Source organism: Peromyscus maniculatus, chromosome 2 (genome assembly GCF_049852395.1).
Source record: "Peromyscus maniculatus bairdii isolate BWxNUB_F1_BW_parent chromosome 2, HU_Pman_BW_mat_3.1, whole genome shotgun sequence".
Classification (NCBI taxonomy): Eukaryota; Metazoa; Chordata; class Mammalia; order Rodentia; family Cricetidae; genus Peromyscus; species Peromyscus maniculatus.
The window spans coordinates 84,922,271-84,943,796 of record NC_134853.1 but is presented as its reverse complement, the minus strand read 5'-3'; positions in this window follow the sequence as shown (position 1 = coordinate 84,943,796).

The following is a 21,526-nucleotide window of genomic DNA, read 5'->3' as shown; positions in this document are numbered from 1 at the left end:
GTTGTGGAGAAGTTCGCTGCTGGATCTGGAGTTCCCAGTCTGACAAAGCTCTTTTATCCAAACCCATCAGTCTACAGGTAGATAAAGGAATGAGTTCCAAAAAGAGCTCTGGCATGCTCTCCTTGGCTTTGCAGGCTCTACTCTGAAGAATGTGGAGAGAGGCCACTTAGCCACCCATCAGAGAGGCTGTAGCAGTTCCCAGGAGGATGTGAGCCCGGCCCCTCTCCTCTGGATCCAGCCAGTGGTGCTCGAACCCAGCCTGGGTGAGGACGAGCCAGTGAGGGGTCTCCTTTGCTGGGATGAGAGCTCCTTCCCTGCAGCCAGCTCCTAGGCAGTTTCTAGAACCTTCCTGGGATCCTGACACTGCTGTGTGTGCAGAAGCTCATTACACCATTACACATGTCCCCCCCCCCCCCCCCCCCGCCCGTAGCTCTGTAGCATGCTGAACACTTGGTGTTGATCAAATTCATGCCATCGATGGGCTTGGAACTGTCTATCCTTGACTGACCATTCGCCGCCCACGCAAGTGACACAGTCTGGACGTCTACAGCCTTTGCTGTCCCTTCTGCCCATGTGTTTATCGGCCATGTTCTCTCAGGACAGGCAAATACCAAGTGATTGCATGCTAATGAAACAAGCTGTGACACCCGGTTTTGTAACCCGGGCAGTCCTTCTGTCAGCTGGGTGCCCTCAAGCAGCTCCTGGATCATTCTGGGATGATCATCATAACGTACAGACTTCCAAGGAAGTTGAAGGTTAAAGTGATTTGGAGGCTGGCTGGGGGTGTAACTCAGTTGGTAGAGTGCTTGCCCGGTGCTCATGGGGCCCAAGAGTCCATCTCAAGTACCACACAAACCAGGGGTGGTAGCACACATAGATGTCCCAGCACTTGAGAGTTGGAGGCAGGATCAGAAGTTCAAGGTCAAGCTGGGTGGTGGTGGTGGTGGTGGCGGTGGCAGCGGCGGCAGCGGCAGCAGCGGCGGTGGCTGGAGGCAGAGGCAGGTGGATCTCTGTGAGTTCGAGGCCAGCCTGGACTACCAAGTGAGTCCCAGGAAAGGCGCAAAGCTACACAGAGAAACCCTGTCTCAAAAAACAAACAAAACAAAACAAAACAAAAAAGTAAGAATGGAAGAAAATGGAAGAAAGGAAGGGAGGGGGGAGGGAGGAGGAAGGAAGGAGGGAGGGAGGGTCAGAGGGATGGCAAAAGAGAGGAAGGAAGAAAGGGAGGGAGGGAGGGAGGGAGGGAGGGAGGGAGGGAGGGAGGGAGGGAAGGAGAGGAGAGGGAGGGAGGGACGTATTGAGAGAGAGCCTGAGTCCTTGTGTTAGGACTTGTGGTCACTGTGACGATACACGGACAGGTGGAGCCGCAGAAAGCTGAAGTTGTCCTCTCACACAGGAGCACTGGTCATCTACCAGCAATTCTGTGTATCCCAGCCCTGTATTGGTCTAGCACGCACTGGGGGCAGATGCTGGCTCTAAACACGCCAGCTGAGTGTGTACATGTGGATGTGGGTGTGTGTCTGTGGCTGCGAGTGCCAGGAAGGGCTGGACTACAGCTGGCAGAGAACAGAACAGAAACTCAAACCCAGGCCTGCCTGGCATTCAGCCTCCTGAAACTGCGGACAGCCTCTGGGCAGCCTGAACATCCCAACCCCAAGTGCAGTACATCCTCCACTGCACCTCATCCTCACGGCCGGAGGCCCAGATGAGGGTGACAGCCTATGTGGGAGTGACATTCAGGGGGTACTAGAGGCTGCTGGGGCCTGCCTTCCTCTTCAGTGACCCACCAATCTGGTGGAGCTGCCAAGGTCCGTCCCTGGCCTCATTGCCCCCCTCCCATCCAGCCCTCCTCTGGCCTCCTGATTTTCCATCCTGTGCACCCCCCCAAGCCTCCTTCCTGCCTCTCCCAGGGCGGGCTTGGGCCTGGCACCACTCCAGAATGGCTTAATCAGAACAAATCCTGAGAAAGCACATGTATTATTTATTCCTGCAAAGGTTAAATAATTTGATGAGTTTCTTAGGACGCTGCTGGAATGCTGATGGCCTCTTGGAAAAAACACACATACAAACAAACACATACAAAGCACACCTCTCTCTCTCTCTCTCTCTCTCTCTCTCTCTCTCTCTCTCTCTCTCTCTCTCTCTCTCTCTCTCGTCTCTTTGTCTCTCTGTCTCTGTCTCACACACACACACATACACACCACACACACACACACACACACACACACACACACACACACACACACACACACGGCCGCCATTGCCACTTCCACAGTAATCTCTTGAAGGAGACCAAAGTATGGCCCTGGTGATACTGGCCCTGAGGCCAGGAGAGGCCATAGATCTTCCTGTTCAATGGCTGGAGATGACAGTTTTGTAGGGATGGCGGTCTGTGCTTTACCTCTGAAGTACCGCCCCTAGTAGGAAGCAGGTAACTGCTGGGTAAATGCCACCCCTGGGGGCGTGGCCGAGGGAGGATCCCTCAAGACTTGAAATGCATACTGCACTGTGTACTGCTCGCTGTCTTGACTACCTCGTGGTCTTGGATGCTGGATGCTGGAATGGTGGAGAACCGTGTTGGACTCCGCCTCGCCTCTCCTGGATCCCGCGACCGACTCCCCTTTACTTGTTGTAAGTTAACTCAAAAGAAACCCCTTTGACTCTCCGACAGACTCGGTGGAATTGCCCGGGATTGCCACTCTACTGTCTCTCCTGTCTTCCTGCCATGATGCACTACCCAGAGCTGACCACGCCTCAGATTCTGTAAATGGCCATGGGAACACCATTGATTACAGACTCAGCCCTTGCCTTCCAAGGGTTTGTGGAGGAAGCCCGCTGCATTTGAGGTGCAACAGGTTGTCAAGATCATGCGAAGAAGGTCCTGCCTGTGGCCTGCAGGTGACCAGGTCTTTCTTTCACATGGCTGTCAGGGTCAATCAGTTCACCTCTGCTGGGTGAGGAGTGACAGAAGCACAAGAGAGCAGGAAATGTATCTGTGGTGCCATCTCCTCTTCCTTCCTCTTCCTCTTCCTCTTCCTCAACATCATGGCTGCTCTAGCATCTAGCCCTTCCCTTGCCCAGTCCAGTGCCCAGGCTGAATATATTCATATCTAATGAAATCCTCTCTCCTCGAATTTTAACCTTCATTCTAGAGACCAGAAATCCCATAGAGACTTCTGGAGCCACCAAAGGGCACAGAACTATGTGGAACCAGGTCTATTGGGGGCTGTCTGGGCACCGGCCAGGGGTTCTTTCTGTTGCCACACAGACAGCAAGGGGACAGAGCTGGGGCAACATGTGGAAGCTGGTTCTGAATGCACAGCCATGGGACCCTGGAGAAGTCACCTCACAGCTTGTGCCTCTGTTTCTGCCCTGGAATGACCGCATGCCAACCTCTAGGGAGATGTGAGCCTCAGTGGGTTCGTGGAGTGGGTGGTCCTGGGTCACAGCTAGCTGAGGCCCCTTTTGCTGTCCCTGCCCAGCCTAGACCAGCAGACCACTCACTCCCTGGCATCAGGTACCTCACTTTGTGAATGCTCCTTTGCCACGTAGACCTCACCCCTTCCTCAGTCTCGAGACATCCCATTTTACAGACAAGGAAGGGTGTTCTTTAGAGTCTGAGCAACCCTGGGAAGAGACGGCAGAACTGGGGTGCAGCGCAAAGGGTGTAACTCTAGATGGGATATCCAGGGATGTGGACTTGACTCCAAACTCTGTCCCTCTGCTGGGTGATGGATGGTTGTTACCTCACTTTCTCAGTCTGTAAAATGGGGGTGATCAAAGACTAGTCTTCACGGGGCAGACCATAAGTACACAGCACAGCTCCTGGCAAAGCAATAGACTAGCATGACAGAGGGCAGAGCCTCGAAAAAACGTTCTGGAGAGTGAGAGGTAGTCACTTAGATCGTAAGATAGGCGGGCCCTAGAGCCAGGCACTAGTTTTGCCTCTTCCTAATTAAATGACCTCAAGGTCATGACTCAGTTTCCTTATCTGGAAAAACAAAGCCCATTATGGTCGCAGTTTTCCTGGGAGCAGGTGTGACTCCATAGCTACAAATCGTTACGACAGTGGGGAACATAGGAAAAATAAGATGCTGGGAATGGGTGAGAACCAAGAAATGGGGCTTCGTCTCCAGGGAGCAACCTTGTGTCTCCTTGGGTGTGTTTTGATGATTGGCAGCAATTTTTATGAGTTGATCCCCCAGGACTGGTGCGAGGGATGGGCCATCATTGGGGTCAAGGGCTGTGTGCGCACCCCGCCACCTTTCTCCTCACCCTGGGCAAGCTCTGTCCCCAGGCCACATAGCCCGTACACCTACCTGGGCTTCTGTGGGAAAATTCTACACGAGAGGCTACAGCGTGCTGCTCCGCCGTTTTAATTACTGCTTCCTTAATTGAGTCAGAAGTGGTGTTTGTGTTCCCATCAGACCCACGAGGACCTCGTTGTTTATGTGAATGACTCTCAGTGGAGTGACAGCCCTGAAATTCCAGACGTTCTGTTTGCACCGGTGTTAGCAAAGTGGCGAGCGAGCGCTGGCTACAGACTCGCGATCCCACAGTCTTGGTGCTACATAAAAGGAGTTAGTGCTTCCTTTGTGTGGGGTGACAGGAAACAATGATTGGGACTCTCGTGTCACAAGACCCTGGCCATGGAAGGCCTCAGGTGTGCTGCTGGCAAGCTCCTCGCCATGGAAACTGCTCTCTTTCAAGGCAGCTTCTTCCCTGATGTGCCCACTGGGTGCTGAGTGGAACATGCTGGCAAGCTTGGCTCAGCTCCTCTTGAGTGACAACTGGAGTTGGATGGAAGGGGAGGGACTTGGCTCAGCTCCTTTTGAGTGACAACTGGAGTTGGATGGACGTGGGAGGGACTTGGCTCAGCTCCTCTTGAGTGACAACTGGAGTTGGATGGAAGTGGGAGGGACTTGGCTCAGCTCCTCTTGAGTGACAACTGGAGTTGGATGGAAGGGGAGGGACTTGGCTCAGCTCCTCTTGAGTGACAACTGGAGTTGGATGGACGTGGGAGGGACTTGGCTCAGCTCCTCTTGAGTGACAACTGGAGTTGGATGGAAGGGGAGGGACTTGGCTCAGCTCCTCTTGAGTGACAACTGGAGTTGGATGGAAGTGGGAGGGACTTGGCTCAGCTTCTCTTGAGTGACAACTGGAGTTGGATGGAAGTGGGAGGGACTTGGCTCATCTCTTGAGTGACAACTGGAGTTGGATGGAAGTGGGAGGGACTTGGCAGAGAGACTTCCAGCTCTTTCATTTTGTCCGCTTCCATTATCAGCCATGCAGAAAGACTTCTTGACAACCAAGGGTGTGTGCCAGCAGTCAGAGAGGAGGGTCCCAGCTCCTAGAGGGCTCTGTCCTTAAGCTGCCCATACAGAATGACTAGGATGTACCCTGTGTGCTCAGTCTGAGAATGCTTCCTGGGGGAGGGGGTCACATGATCAGGCCCTGAGCCCCGTATGGAAGGATGGAGGAAGAGAGACCAAGAGAACTGCCACACTCCTGCCCTCAGCACGTCAAACACGGCCCCACTCAGTCACTGTGCCAGAGGACTCCAGGCACAAACCCTGGAGTTTCTCAGGAGCTTCCCACTTCTTTCTTTCTTCCTTTTTTCCTCCCCGTTTATAAAAAGATAATTCGGGAGACATTATTTCAATCAGAGCCCCACACAGTTTGGGAATGCTAATGCTTCCTCTATTAAAAAGGTGTGGAATAATTAGGATGCTGATGAAGACTAGGGACACACCGTTCTCGGGTGCTAGATGCGCTTCTGTCCTCTCCGTATCCCAGAGTGACAAATTAAACGGGCACAGGGCAGCGTCTGCTAACACTCAGGGCTCGGCGGCTTAAGTTGGAAGCCAGGTTTTGAAGACTGAAAGGGTTTCGAGGTCCCGCCATGGAAGGGCTCGGGAATGACAAGAGTCAGGAGAGGGAGAAGAGGAACACTCCAGACTGATTCAAGGCAGAGGACAAGCTTGAGGGGAAGCGACTGGGGACTGAAACGGTGGACCTTGGGATTTCACCACCTCTTATTTGGGGAGTGTGAAAACGTGAACAAGGTAGAACCCTGAAGATGTAAAAGTAATTAGTGATTAACTCGGTCTGAATACTTGCCAGCCAGGCACTGTGCCAAGGTCTTCATTAGAATGAATGATTTAACTGCTGTAGGCCACGTGGCAACCCCTCTCCCTGCCCTGAGGTATGTACTAGTCTTGCCCCCATTTTAAAGATGAAGAATCTGAGACACAGGCGGAGCAATGACCTGGCAGGAGACAGGACAAAAACCTGAATCAGCACCAGTCACACCAGAGTCGAGAAGTCACTGGGATCTTCAGGAACACAGAGTTTGAGCTCCACCTATGAAGGGCCTTGAAAACTAGCTGTTGTAGATAGAAGTGTACCCCTCCCCATGGAGGGTGAGGTCCTGACCTCAGGTGTGACCTGCGAGTGTGAGTGTACTTAGAATTTTGGCAGGTGACCAAATTTAGATGTGTTATTAGGCTGGGTCCTAGTTGGAGATGGTTGCTACATGTTTTCAGTGGGTAGATGCACTTGCTTCCAAGACTGGCAACCTGAGTTTGATCCCCAGGACCTACAAGGGAGAAGGAGAGAATCAACTTCTGCAAGTTGTCTTTAAACCCTACTGTTGGGGGATAACCTTTCTGTAAACTGTGAAGATGTGCCTCTGCCAAGGCACCTTCTGATTGAATAAAGAGCTAGATGTCCAATAACTAGGCAGAAGAGGATAGGTGGGACTTCCGGGCAGAGACAGGAACTCTGGGTTAGATTCTGGCACAGGGAATTCACCAGCCAGGCACAGAGAAAGTGGGACCCACAGTACTGAGCAGAGGTAACAAGCCACGTGGCAGAATGTAGATTAATATAAACAGGTTAATTTAAGTTATAAGAGCTAATTGGGAACAAGCCTAAACTAAAGCTAAGTTTCCATAATTAATAAGTCTCTGTGTCGTTATTTGGGAGCTGGAGGGCCAAAGAAAGTCTGATTATACCTTTCACAAGTGTGCTATGGCATGTGCACCCCCCAAAACAAGAAAATGAGCACATAAATAAACAACAAACAAAAATGAGAGAGGGAGATAAACAGACACACATATTCATGGGGAGGAAGAGATGAAGACGTGTAGAGAACACAGCCTATGAACTGAGGGGTGCCCAAGGCGACACAGCACTCTGGAAGAAGGCAGCCCCACCAAGCCTTGGATTCTCCCTTCAGAACACAAGGTGGTACTTTCAGTTGTTGTTGAAGCCAGGTAGCTTGTGGTACTTTGCTAGGTAACCCTAGGGAACACTACAGTAGGCAAAGAAGATGGGTCTCAGTGGCTCTGGTAATAGGAAACCGTTGCAGGTTTATGAGCTTGGTGAATCATGGGAGAGAGGTGTCTTCAAAAGATTACTCCTGCGCTGTTTTTCACTCAGGATCCAGGAGGGCAGGAGGGCTCCTGTTACCATGTCAGAGCTGGTATGCTTAGGTCAGGGGATGGAAAGGTAGTGTAGGCAGAGTGGGAACCTTGGAATGGCCAACGGGAAAGAGACGGTCACCATTGAGGACTGCAGCAACAATGGCGTCAAGTAGTTTTATCAACTCAGCCTCAGGGAAGATGGGAAAACTGAACTGATGAGGAGGAGGAGGAAGAGGAGAAAGAAGAGGAAGAGAGGAGGAGGAAGGAGGGGGAGAGGGGAAGAGGAATATAAAGGAGGAGGAGAGTGGTGATGAGAAGGAGGAAGAGGCAGCAATATAATTCAGAAGTGAAGTCACTTTCTCTGAAGAGGGCAACGCTATTTCTTCCCAGCCAAGACACCAGTGCCTCTCTCTGCAGGGGGTCTTTAGGAAATACTAAGTGGGCTCTCACATGTTTGACTGTCTCTCTGCTTCTCTCAGCAGCAGGCCCTCTGAAAGCTGGAACACCAGTGGTGTCCCAGCCATTCTTGGTGGAGCTACAGAGGGCACAGCACTTGAGTAAATACAGCTTAAATTTCTTTTTGCATTAGCAACCCAAACATTCAAGTTCACTGTTCTGGCCATAGCAGTCACTTCTGTAGATTAAATTGGCTAAAGGCCTGACCAAGGGTCCCATTGGGATTCAACAGGTCTGTTCACACAGCTGGTCCTTGCATCCAGATATCTAGCTGAGCTGTGACAAAGTCGCCTATCATGTGATTTTCTAAAGAAGAAAGTCCATCCACTCATCCATGCCCGTTATTAAATTAGAAGTCACTTACCAAGCCAGTTTCTGAAAAGCCGATTCCATTTGCTCATTGATCCCTGTTATTTCCAATCTATATGTAATAGTTAGTTTTGCTGTGAAACAACCCCAAAGTCTAATTGCTCAAGACAACAATCATCAGCTATTGCTTAGGAGTCTGTGGGTCAAAGCCTCAATGGCCAAAGCATATCAATCAGCAATCAAGAAAGTGCCCCATAGACATGCTCACAGGCGTTGGACGTAATTCCTCACCTGGGTTTCTTCTTCCCAAGTGTATCAAGTTGACAACCAAGATTAGCCAGCACAAAAGGCTAACTTATTTTGACATCCTATCTGTCTGGCACTGTGCTGGGCTCCTCAATATTTATATCTCATTTAATCTGAGATATTATATGGCTTTCTCAAGGTCATACAAAACCAAGATAGTCTCAGGACTAGGTCTAAATCACGTGCACACACATACACATGAGTCATTTTTTTTTAAAAAGAAATCACTCCATTCTGTCTGCCAGCTGTAAAGTTGAACTTGTCACTTCTTGTTTCCTAGTGTACATTGTTGGACTTCCCACCATATTTTACTCAATTATTTTCTCACCTGCTTTTCCCAGGGGTTGTCATCCACTCTACTTCCTGCGCCCTCTGATGAGAAGCCCACTAACAATGATGGCAGCCTGATTCATCTCCAAGGATTATAAACTGAAGTCAGATGAGACTCTGGAACACCCAGCAGCAAGTGGAGATGAGGGGAGCTGACGGGCAAAGCTTCGTTTGGATTTTCTTTGTGCATCCGAAACACAGTTTACCTGCTTGAGCTGCCTGGCTTCCACAACTGTGGTTATCTTGGTTCCGCATCACTTGGAAACTACAATTTGTGTTGAAAAGAAAAAGCAAATAAATGCAGGAAACCTTAGATTAAGTAGATGAACACACACTTCTTTCCTTAGAGAAAATGAAGATATCGGACTAAATGTTTGAACGCCCAGTAAAAACAGCAATGACGTCAATGCAGTAGCAACCACTTCCTTGGTGCCCAGAGGACCAGCCGCAGGTGGGCTGTCCTTGAGCCTGTCTACCATTCTGTGAAGGCAGGAGGTATGCCAGACGATGATGTTCATGGAGCCAGCTGTCCACCCATCTGTTTGTTGCGTCATCCATCAAATGCCAAAAAGCCTTTCCTAGATTAAAACACCATGGGGTAAGCTAGACAGAGGAACAAATTCTACAGGTCCTTGGCTCCTGGCTTCAAGGTTTAGCAAGGGAAGGAAGATGATGGATCTGCCCAGGTGGGGGTGGATACCAGGGGTCTAAGGATAGTGAGGCACAGAGGAAGGAGTGAGCTTATCCTGACAGTGGAGATTAGTTCCGGGTCACTCCCTTCATCTGAAGTCAGAAAACAGAAGCCAGTCCTGTCCACTGGTGCTCACCGGGGCTCAGCCATCTCTGTACCTCTCTCTTCGGGGTCAGTTCTCTTTGAATCCCTCGAACACAAACACACACACGTGTGAAATCTTAGAAGTCAAGGCTGTTTCTACACAAGTGCAGAACCCCCAAAGGACTCTGGGAAGTATGACCTGGAGGTCAACCTTCCTGGCTGGCAGGCGCTGTTCTGGGTGGCAGAGCTATCAGGAGGGTGAGGACCAGAGGCGGGCCGCTCTGCAGGCTTCTCTCGCCTCCTCCCTGCGGAGGGTTTCAGATTTTCTCTCAATAAAAATTACCACTGGGCAAACACAAATAAACTTAACGGATTTAAGTGACAGAGTTAAACAAGCAGAGGATAGGATTTCTCTTAATGAGAATAAACTACTTGCATATGAAAAAGATTTAAAACTGAGGCTCCAATAACTCACCAGAGAATTGGAACTGGGGGAAGGAGGAGCCACCAGCCGGGACCTCCATCTGGCAGCTGGAGATGCTGGAAGGCAAGGCCACAGTCCTGGGTAGCAGTGGTGATGGAGAGGCCAGTGATGGAGAAGCCAAAGGAACCATCCCTACCACTGACTCTTCCCAGAGGCAGACACCAGCCAAGGGTATTAGGCAGGAGCGACTGACTTAGGTCTGCTCTCCAGGGGCCTCTCTGATTCCCTGCATTAAGTGGAAAGTCCCCCCACCACACACACACACACACACACACACACACACACACACACACGCACGCGCACGCGCACGTTTTGTAATACAGAAACAGAACCCCCGATTCTCAATGGTGCTCTACCATCGAGCTGCAGCTCCAGTTGGAGGAGACACATCAGACTGGAAGCGGATGGAGCACCAGGTTCAAGAGTCATTTTCCAGGAGCTGGAGAGAGGGCTCTGTTGGTAAAGTGAATACCTGCATAAAGGGCTGTGTAAAAATCCACAGTGCCAAGAAGGTGGAGATGTGTGGATTCCTGGGGCTCCCTAGCTTGTGACACAGTCTACCCAAATCAGTGTGACCCTGTCTCAAACAAATGGAGATTAACAGAGGAAGACACCTGACAGTCACCTCCTGTCTCCAAACACACACACACACACACACACACACTCATGTCCCATACTGGCCTCTCCCTCCTTCCTTCTAGATGAGTAAACTGGGACTCTATCTGCACGATTGGGAACTGCTGATAACGTGTCCTGTCAGTGTTTGCATAAGGATCCTATGCGGTGATACTCATGAACTGTTTATTCATTTAATAATTCTTTCCCCAACTTATGGATCAGGGACTCTTCCTAGCTCTGGGGACACAATAGCAAACACAACCAACGTAGCTCTAATTGTGCAGATTCTAGAAGATTCTGAGGTCAGTGTTTGAAGTGTTTGATAGCAAGCAATAGAAAGCAGATGGCAGAAGGTGAGAAAAAGCGCTGGTGGGTTGCCACAGTTCAGTGCATGACTAGGTAGTCATGGAAGCTGAGGAAGCCCCACCATGGGGCTTGGGGCCTCTGCATCAGCACCTGGGGCAAAACACAGCACTGCTTCCTCTGTCCCTCTGAAGTGTTTCCTCCGCTGTCACTCTCTCCCTGCATTACTGGCTTCTTTTTCTCTTATTGTTCCACTGGGCAGTGGTGGCGTGCGCCTTTAATCCCAGTACTCGGGAGGCAGAGGCAGACGAATCTCTATGAGTTCGAGGCCAGCCTGGTCTACAGAGCGAGATCCAGGACAGACACCAAAATTACACAGGAAAATAAAAACAAAACAATCAAACAAACAAACAAAAAACCAAAAACTTTTATTGTCCCTTTATGGTTGGGACCTAGCCACTGCAACCCAGCTTGTCAACCTCAAGATGCCTCTTTCCTCCAGTAATTTCAAGGAAGTTCTCTCTGGACCCTTCTGGAGTCTCACATCTTAAAGAAATTAATCAGCATTTCCAGGAAGATGGCAAAATATGGTCAGCCAGGCTTAGGTTACATCTTCAATGGCTGAATTTTAACTGCTGTGTATCCTACTAAACACCCCTGCCAGAAACACATGGATAGAAGAAGGAATGTTCCGTAATTAGAAGGAAGCAAAGATCCCAAAGGGCAGATGTCACCCCATGAAAGGCACTTAGCCTGGCCTTGACAGGTAGTAAGGGGCATCTTCCAGAGGTGACAGTGCTTAGTGAACCCTGGGAGAAGTCACCCACTCCTTCATTTCTCATCTTTATTGGTACTTGTGTTTCAGGGACAGAGTGTCTTGTAGCCCAGCTTGGTCTCCAATTATTTAAGTACCCCAGGCTGGCCTTGAACTCCTGATGATCCTGCCTCTGTGATGGGATCACAGGTACACATCACCACAATGGCTCGACTCTTCACTGTTGATCATAATTCGATATTATGTCCAGCAGGAAATCCACAGGTTCTCAAACCAGGATTAACTCTTCTTGGGGGATCACAAAGCTGTCAGCCACCTTCCTTCTAACTTTGTGTGAATTTCCCGCATTTTCATGATGACATGCCCCTCAGAGTTGGATTCCTCTGCATTTTAAAGTCATCTGGGAGATCAAATTAGTCCTCCTTTCTTCCTGATCTCAGCCAGGAGCTACCAAAGCAACTACTCTCCACGTCTGCAGTCAGTGTTACCGAACCAGGCCGTGGAGCCTAACCGTTGCCAACTCTAAGATGAGGAATCCCCTCTGCAAATCAACATTATAGAAGTGGTAAAGCTGTGGCCAACGGAATACAGTTACAAAAACATTCTTTGTAATCTGCTGTTCATCTGTTTTCTGTGACCTCTAAGACTGAACCCAAAGGCAGGCACTTTTAACTCAGAAGGCAGAGGCAGGCAGATCTCAGTTAGTTTGAGGCTAACCTAGTCTACATAGCAAGTTTCAGGCCAGATGAGGCTACATGGTGAAAACCTGTGTAATAATAATGATGATAATAATAATAATAATAGTAATAGTAAAAGATTGGACCAATTTTTTTTTTTGGTTTTGCTTTTTGAGACAGGACCTCACATAGCCCAGGCTGACCTCAAACTCGATGCACAGCCATGCAGCATTTTGGACTTCTCTTCTTCTTATCTCTATGAACACTGGTATTACTGGCATGGACCGTGATGCCTGGTCTATGTGAGCCCAGAGATCAAACCCAGGGCTTTGTGTGGCCTATGTTAGCACTCTACCAACTGAGCTGTATCACCAACAAGGGCCAATATTGCTTTGAGTAGGGTGGCTTTTATCCCTCTCCCTTTCAATTATAAAATAAACAAATAAATCCCAGAAAATGATGGAGACCCATGTGCTCACCCTCTAAAATGGACAGATACTAACATTTTGTCCTGCTTCATACTTTATTTATTTACTTATTTAAATGATATGCATGTGTGTGTATGTGTATGTGCATGTGAATGCAATGCCCACAGAGTCCAGAAGAGGGCATCAGATCCTCTCTGGAGCTGGAGTTATAGGTGGCTATGAGTTTTCTGACCTGGGTGCTGGGATCTGAACTTGGGTCCTCTGGAAAAGCTCTACCTGCTTTTAACCATTGAGCATTTCTCCAGCTCCTGCAGTTTCTTTTTAAAAAGATGTTATACTTGCTGATGGAGCGGAAGCTCCTTTGCACATCTCTCTTCCAAGCCACAGGCAGCCATTGTGACAAGTTCAGCAAACTCCTTTCCCATACTTCCTCACAGGTTTTAATACATAACTAGGTGTCAGTAAACAGTGAAGAGAAATTCTGGTGGGATCTCAAATTTTATGCAACTGTCTCCACACGGTACATGCGGATGAAAGTTACTCCTGTCGCTCACTGCCTATCTTAGTCACTGTTCTGCTGTTGTGAAAAGACACCACGACCAAGGCAAGGAAGAATTTAACTGGAGGTTGCTTCAGTTTCTGAGGCTTAGTCTTTATCACTACGGCAGGGAGCATGGCAGCATGCAGGCAGGTGCTGGAGCAGTAGCTGAGAGCTACATCCTGATCTGTAGGGAAACAGAGAAGAGAGAGAGAGAGAGAGAGAGAGAGAGACAGAGAGACAGAGAGACTGACTCGGCATGGGCTTTTATAACCTCAAACTCCACCCCCAGTGACATTCTTCCTCCAACAAGGCCACACCTACTCAACAAGGCCACACCTTCTAATCCTTCTCAAATAGTGTCACTCCCTGATGACTAAGCATTCAAACACACAAGCCATATTTATTCAAACCACCACACTGTCCTCTGCAGGACCAATCCATGTCATTTCTTACAAGCATGCACATTTTGTCTTTTTTTTTTTTTTTTTGGTTTTTTCGAGATAGGGTTTCTCTGTGTAGCTTTGTGCCTCTCCTGGAACTCACTTTGGAGACCAGGCTGGCCTCGAACTCACAGAGATCCACCTGCCTCTGCCTCCCAAGTGCTGGGATTAAAGGCGTGTGCCACTATCGCCCGGCACATTTTGTCTTTTTTAAGTGCTGTGTAACATTTCACCCAATACTTTCATACCCCGTTATCTGTTCCTTATCTATTGAAATCATTTCCAATTTTTTTATATGCAGACAATGCTGGGTTTGGCCTACATTAAAAACAAGTCTACAATCCACTTCCCTTGGCAGAGAAGAGTTTAAAGTGTGTGCCTTTTAAAAACTACTGCGATAAGAGGCTGCTGCATGTACTTCTACAAGAATTTGCAGTTGGTTGGCATGTTCTCATTCACGACATCATAATCCTCCCCAATAGCCCCAAAGCTACAGGGCAGGGTTTGGCTATTTGGAAAGTTGAGTCCTAGAGGAGGAATGAATGGCCCCAGGTCAGAAACTTGTAGAACTCTTCGGAGAATCTGGTTTATAATCTCAGATTCCTCTCTCCATTTGCGTGTGTGTGTGTGTGTGTGTGTGTGTGTGTGTGTGTGTGTGCGCTAGAGGTTGGCATCCAGTGTCTCCTATAGCGACTCCTTTATTTACTAAGGAAGGGTCTCTTGCTGAACCTAGAGTTCACTGCCATCTCGTCTCTTAGCCTGCTTGCCCTGGGGAACCCTGTCTCCACCTCTGTTTCTTTCTCCCAGGCGGTGAGCTACAGGTGGGCGGCTGTACTCATCTGGCTTGTAATGTGGCTGCTGGAGTCTGAACCCAGATCTGCCCAATGTGACATGAGCACTTTATCCTCTGAATCAGTGCTCCAGCTCTGTCGGATTTCCCTCTACCTGGCAGGGTTAACTTGCAGTGAGCTGCAACCCCCAAGGGTCCATTTTATATGTTATTCCAGAAGGAGCCATCGCTGGCAGCCTGAAGGCACTCCTGGGGATGCCATGGGATGAAGGGGAATCCTGACTGGGCCACAGAAAGAGAACTCCGAGCCGGCAGCTGCAGCTGAGTCTGGTCCACAGATGTTTAGTTTGGCTCAGCTAATGTTTTCAAAGAATCAAGCCAACTTTTAATAATTGGGACATTTTACATTTTAAAAATGCCGATTTCTGGCTTGTCTTGAAAAAAAAAATCAGGAAGGCTCACAGGCCCAGATCTGAATTGTCACATGGCAACAATCAGCTAAACCAAGCAGCAAACATGCTTTGGATGGGTCATGCGCTCTCTGATGGACCTCAGGCCCCACCACTCCCTATCACCCCCAGACTCTGAGACAAACACAGTCACCGGCTTCTACTCTGCCTGCGAGGTGGTTCTCCCGTAGTGGTGAAAACTGGGGATAGGACCGTGCAGTTTTCCTCACAGTGACTGACTTCTGTTCTGGACCCTCCGGGCATTCTCTGTTGTGAGTGTAATTGGGTTATTACTCGCATTAGACCATCATTTCCTAACCAAGAGAACAGCAGGAGGCATGGCACCGGCCTTCTGGAAATGATAACTGCCAGGCACGCACTTCCCAGGTGCTGGGTTTTGGTACCTGCTGCGCGTCGGGCACTATTTAAAGGTCTTTACACGTAGCAATTCACAACAGGCCGATGGAACAGGCACTCCCGAGCTGGGGGACGGCTCAGTACTTACAACACAATCATCGTTGCTTGAGTTCGGATCCCAGCACCCAGGTAAATGCTGGGCATAACAAAGACCTCAGCTTGGGAAAGGTGGAGACAGGCGGATCCCTAGGACTGGTTGGCCGGCCAGTCAGCCAATCAAGTCCATGAGCTCCTGGTTCAGCGAGAGGCCCTATCTCAGAAGAGAGAGTGATTGAAGAAGCCACTTGACATAAACCTCTGGATTCTACATGCACATGTACACACATGAACATGTATGTGTCTACTGACAAACATGTATATAAACCACACACACACACACACACACACACACACACACACACATACACACTCAGAACTAGGCATTATTCTCAGTCTCATTTATGAATTAGGAAGCACAGGCATGGGAGATGGAGCAACTTGCCCAAGATTGACTCAGAGGAATCTGAATCTAGAGAGACTGAGTGAGCCATAGTCTACGACGGCCACCACTGTACTCTACCAAGATTGCTGGTGTGTGTGTGTGTGTGTGTGTGTGTGTGTGTGTGTGTGTGTGTGTGTGTGTGTTATTCACATCAAGCACACTCTGTGCCCATGCACTGCTGTGGTGTTGTGGTTGTTGATGGTAGGTTCACCCAGGGCTGGAGAGAACAGACTGAGGCATTATGAGGTTGATGACTGAGCCCTGCTCTGAAAACCAGAATGGCTGGGCCATTGTCCTGGTGCACATGGGCAATTCCTCCATCCCTGTGGGCTTCAGAGTTTAGCTCAGTTGATTTTAGTTTAGTATGGACTGCACGACCTGCAAGCTACTAACTGCCCAGTCCCCCTGCTCTGCAGTGCTCTGTCTGCTTCTGTCTCTGTTTCTGTCTCTCTCGACATATGCATTACTTTTTTAGTATTTTTAGTTATGTATATGTGCCAGTATATGGGTATGTGCACGTAAATACAGATGTCCAAGAAGGCTAGAGGCATGCAATCCCCTAGAGCTGGAGTTATAGATAATTATGGGCTGACCTGGGTGCTGGGAACCAAACCCAGGTTCTCTGGAAGAGTGGCAAGTGTTCTTAACTGCTGAGCTATCTCTCCAGTTCCATTTTTCTCTCTTTCTGCAAGGCATCTCTCTGAAACATCCACAGCCAAGTCTGAGCCATGTGTCTGCTGGTAAGGCATGGGACCTTACCCAAGGCATTGGTATTCACTGTGAGGACTTATGCCACCAAACATCCACAGTTGCTGGAGACAACGGCAGCCACTGGACTCTCCTTTGGCTTCCCAGCATCCCCGCTGGAGTCCTTTTGGAAAGCTTCCAGTGACTGGAACTTGCTCAGATGGGAGGAAGACAATGAGTGGCGTACAGTCTGGGGACCTGAGCTCCGTTCCTACATGACCTGGTTCCTGTTAAAGCTCCAAATCCTGTGCGACTCATCCTTTGTGAGCATCACTTTTCCTCCTCCTTGCCTTAGTGACTGTAAAGTGCTGTGGGGAAAGAAAAGATGGCTGGAATCAGATGTTCAGAAGCTGGGGCCAGGCCCTCATAGAGTTCAGCACAGAGTGAGGATGTGGGGAAGAGGTGGGCGAGACATTGGGCCCTGCTAGATCTTGCTGGAGAGATGGCAGCAAAGGAAGTTTGGCTCTTGACGTTGCTCTTGGATTGGGCGGAAGCCCCACCCTGTGGCCACACTATCATCTCGGGAACCTGGGGATGTGTGCAAATAGGAGCACTTACACGGCAGAAGAGATATTGTGGACATGATTTAAAATTACAACCCAAACTAGGGAGCGGTCCACTATAACCACAAAGGGTTTAAAAGCCGAAAACCTTTTCTGTCTGGAGTTGGAAGACTGAAGGGGAAGAGATGAGAGGTACCAGAAGCGTGAGGAAGGCTGACCGTTGCTGGCAGACCCACCTAGAGAGCAGCACAAAGCAAGACATGCAGCCTCAGGCAAGGAAGGCAGGGCCCTGACTGAAAGTCAGCAAGAAAACGGGGCTTTGCTCCTAACTCCACGAGGAGCTGGATCTGGCCAATGCCCTGGATGAATTTAAAACCAGAGTTATCCTGAGCTCTTCCAGGTATGGCTCAGGGAGCTCCCATCGCAGATGGCATGAGCAGGGGATCCAGGCTGTACCCACACTCCAGACCACAGACCTGGGAGACAGCAAACATGGCTTCCTACAAGCCATGGAGCGCCATGGCAGAAAATAACTCGAGACTTCTTGCCACAGTTGGGGGCCACTTCGCGACTGTGGAGGTAGACAGTCTCACACAGTCCTACGCTGTGTGTCCAGGAAGGACAGCAATGGCACAGTTTGATGGAAGGCGTTATTTCAGAATCAGATTTGGAGATGGAGGAAGGGGACCCCCTCTAGATAGCTGGGGACGACTTTTCTGATTGTTCAAGAGTTTCCATCCTACTGCCAAGAACACTGGGGGCTTGAAATGACCCTGGTGAGCAGAGAAGAGATGAGCTGAGGGAAAAAGCTTTCACATTCCAGAAGTGTCCCGGGGTTCATGAGCCCTCTGGAGAATCAATACCTCTCCTCAGTGGAAATGATAAATGATTGTTATGCTGGCCTCTCACTCTCTCCCATTGCATATTTCTTCACATCAAAAGGCTATAGAATCCAAATCAGTAGTGCAAATGGCCAGAGAAAGAGATGTTTCCAGGATGCAATTCTTCCTGCTCAGCTGTGTGACTGTCCTACGCCACTCCCACTGCCGGTGGCCGCTCGGTCGCCTGGTCTGGGAAGGTGCTGAGGGTGCAGTCAGTCACTGCATTGCTGGGACCACAGTTCCTGAGAGGAGATGTAATGAAGGGATCTTCTGTTTTTTTCCCATGGTTTCAGAGGGCTCAGTTCAAAGTTGGTTGGCCCCATGCGCATAGGCAGAATACTATGGTGACAGGTATAATGTGTGGTCCACAGTGAGGCAGCCCAAGAAGAAGCATTCATTCTGAGGGCTTATTCCCCACCCCTTCTTTCTTCCATTCCATCTTGTCTCCCAGCCCACAGGAAGGGGCCACTTACTTTCAGAGTGGGACTTTCTCTTCAATTAATCCCCCTCTGGAAACTCCTTCACAGACATACCCAGAGGCCTGCCTCACCATCTTCCAGGAAATTCTGCATCCAGTCAAGTTGATGGCTAAGATTAACTACGGATATATACATGAAGATATACAATGGATAATAGACTTCTCTGGCCACTCAGCGAAGAGCAACATCTATGCATGCCTACTGCATGCCTTGCACTCAGTGAGGAAAAGGGAAGAAGGAGAAGAGCCCTTAGAAGACCTCCACGGAGCTGGGTGTTATCTCTGGTCCCCAAATGGATCTTATCATGACCAGCAAGTGCTGGAGAGATGTCTAACTGTTGTTACAGCGGACAGCAGCCCTGATGCACACCCTGTCTCTGAGGAGTCACACTTTCCTTGAGATTCCAGCTCCCCAGCAGGCCTTCCCGGGTCTCATATCTTTAACTGCCGCTACAATCTGACCTGCTGGGGTTCGATGAGCTCCAGTCTGGGAAAAGCCTAATATAGTACCTGTCTGTGAGCTCTGAAGTTCGCCTCCCAGAAATTGATTCATTAGAAATAACTGTGGATGTGTGCAACGATGCATGCCCAAAGCCATTTGTCATGAGGTAGGAAACAACCGATGTCCACAAACAGAACATTTGTTAGAGATGGCCATGTATCCACAGCCTGACGAGCTCAGTAATCCTTCAGAACAACACAGATCCACGCATGTTGTTAAAGAAAGAGTCCACTTACAGTGCTGGAGGGAATTCTGCCCGCAGAGTCTTGCAATGATATCACAGTTATGTAAACTGGGTGAACGTCTAGACTGATGTACTTATTATCCACAATCTCCTCTTTCCTTTAGACTTTATATTCCAAATTTCAGCAATGAAATTAGATTACTGTTTAAATCAGGATCTACAACAACCAAGTTCGAAAGCACCCTTTCCTTCAGCACATCCAGAGGTCACCTACCCCAGGAGGCTGTCCCTGCTGCCCAGGTGGCCATTTCCCTGGAGCCAGTCTCCCAGCATGCTCCTGGGTCTCCCTCTGAGCAGTGGTCATGCCCTCTGTGCCCGTTTACTTCCTTCTCATCCATGGCAAATGTGGCATGTCCTTCGTGGTGCTGTCCACACCACAGCCAGGTGTGGCCATGGCAGATCGCATGGTGACGACTGAGGAATGTACAGGAAGGACTGTTCCTCTAGCCCCCTAGAGCCGGCCACATCGCGGTACCTATAGCTGAGATGGGAAAACGGGCTAGCCCAGGAGATGTCAGCAGGCTGTGACCTTGTTTCTCTCTCTCCACAATCAAACTGACCCAAGGGTATGTGACTTGTAAACAGCTTTGCTAGACACTAGTGGCCAGGCCCCATGAGCGAAGACAGTCCAGGGTCCAGCATTCACCAACACATTGAAACACTATGGTTGGGATAGGTTTATTTTTCACTCCCTGATTCTGTGATAAAAATGGCCTGACAAAAACAACCTAAGGGGGAAAATATTTATTTCAGCTCACAGTTCGTGGCAGGGATAATAAGGCAGCAGGAACTTGAAGCACCTGGCCACATCCCATTCACAATCAGGAAGCACACAGGGATGAGTGCGTATTGCTCCTCAGTTCCTGTTCTCCTCTTACACAATCCAAGATCCCAGGCAAGGAATGGCGCCACCCACAGGGGTCGGGTCTCCCCACCTTCAGTTAATGTAATCACGATAATCCCCTGCAGGCATGCCTAGAGGTTCCTCTCCAAGGAAACTGTAGATTTTCTCAAGTTGACAGTGAACACCAACCGTTGAAGTCAGTCAGAAAGGAATAAGGAAAAAAGAAAAAAACGTGTCTAAATCCTCACTGGTAAATAACAACTTAGAGTTTTTAAAGTTTAAATGCATTTAGTATGAACCACATGCAAGATACAGTGTGGGAAAGGTTGGGAGACCATTCTCCACAGCTGGTCCCTTCTTCCACTGAAGTGAACACATTTCAAATTAGACATGACCAAACGACTTGAACCAATTAGGCATGGGTAGAACTGACATTGTGGAGTATATCTTTTGTGTTCCTGTGATTAAAATACCATGTGCTAAAGCAACTTAAGGTGCTGTGGATATTACTCTATGTAAATAAAACACTGATGGCCAGTGATCAGGCAGGAAGTATAGGCGGGACAAAGAGAGAGGAGAATTGGGGAAACAGGAAGAAGGAGGAGAGACACTGCAGCCACCGCCAGGAGAAGCAGCTTGTGAAGACGCTGGGAAGCCACCAGCCACGTGGCAAGGTATAGATTTATAAAAATGGGTTAATTTAAGATAAAAGAACAGTTAGCTAGAAGCCTGCCACGGCCATACAGTTTATAAGTGATATAAGCGTCTGAGTGATTATTTTATATGTGGATTGTGGGACTGCGGGGCTTGGGGAACCTGGAGAGAAGCCCTCCGGCAACAAATGGCGCCCAACGGCTCGAGTTTCCACCTTAAACCTGAGAATATTTAATAACCAATTCTAAACAGAGCCAAAACCAGGTTCCTGCTTCTTGTCTCATACAGGCAGCTAGACGCCGCAAAACGCGGGTTTGAACACTGGCGGGTTCCTGGCGTGTACGTTTGACCGGCAGTATGGCGGGAATGAGGGGTCTGCCAGAGGCACATTATACTTTGTAGTAGATTTAGTCTTTACCAGTATTTAAAAAAAAAAAAAAAAAAAGTTTCTGGGCTACATGCTGCTTTGATAAAAGCTTAGACCCACTATTTCTGAGACTTGATGACTCCCAGAGCTGGCGGAAAACGTACCGCTGCCATGTTGGGAAGCTGAAGTGGGCGGAGCCAGCCGCCACAGCGCTGTTTCAGGCTCAGAAGGATGCAGTTTAAAGCAATAGGCTCACAAAAAGACTGATTCAGATAACATCGTTTGCAATGTGTGTAAAAT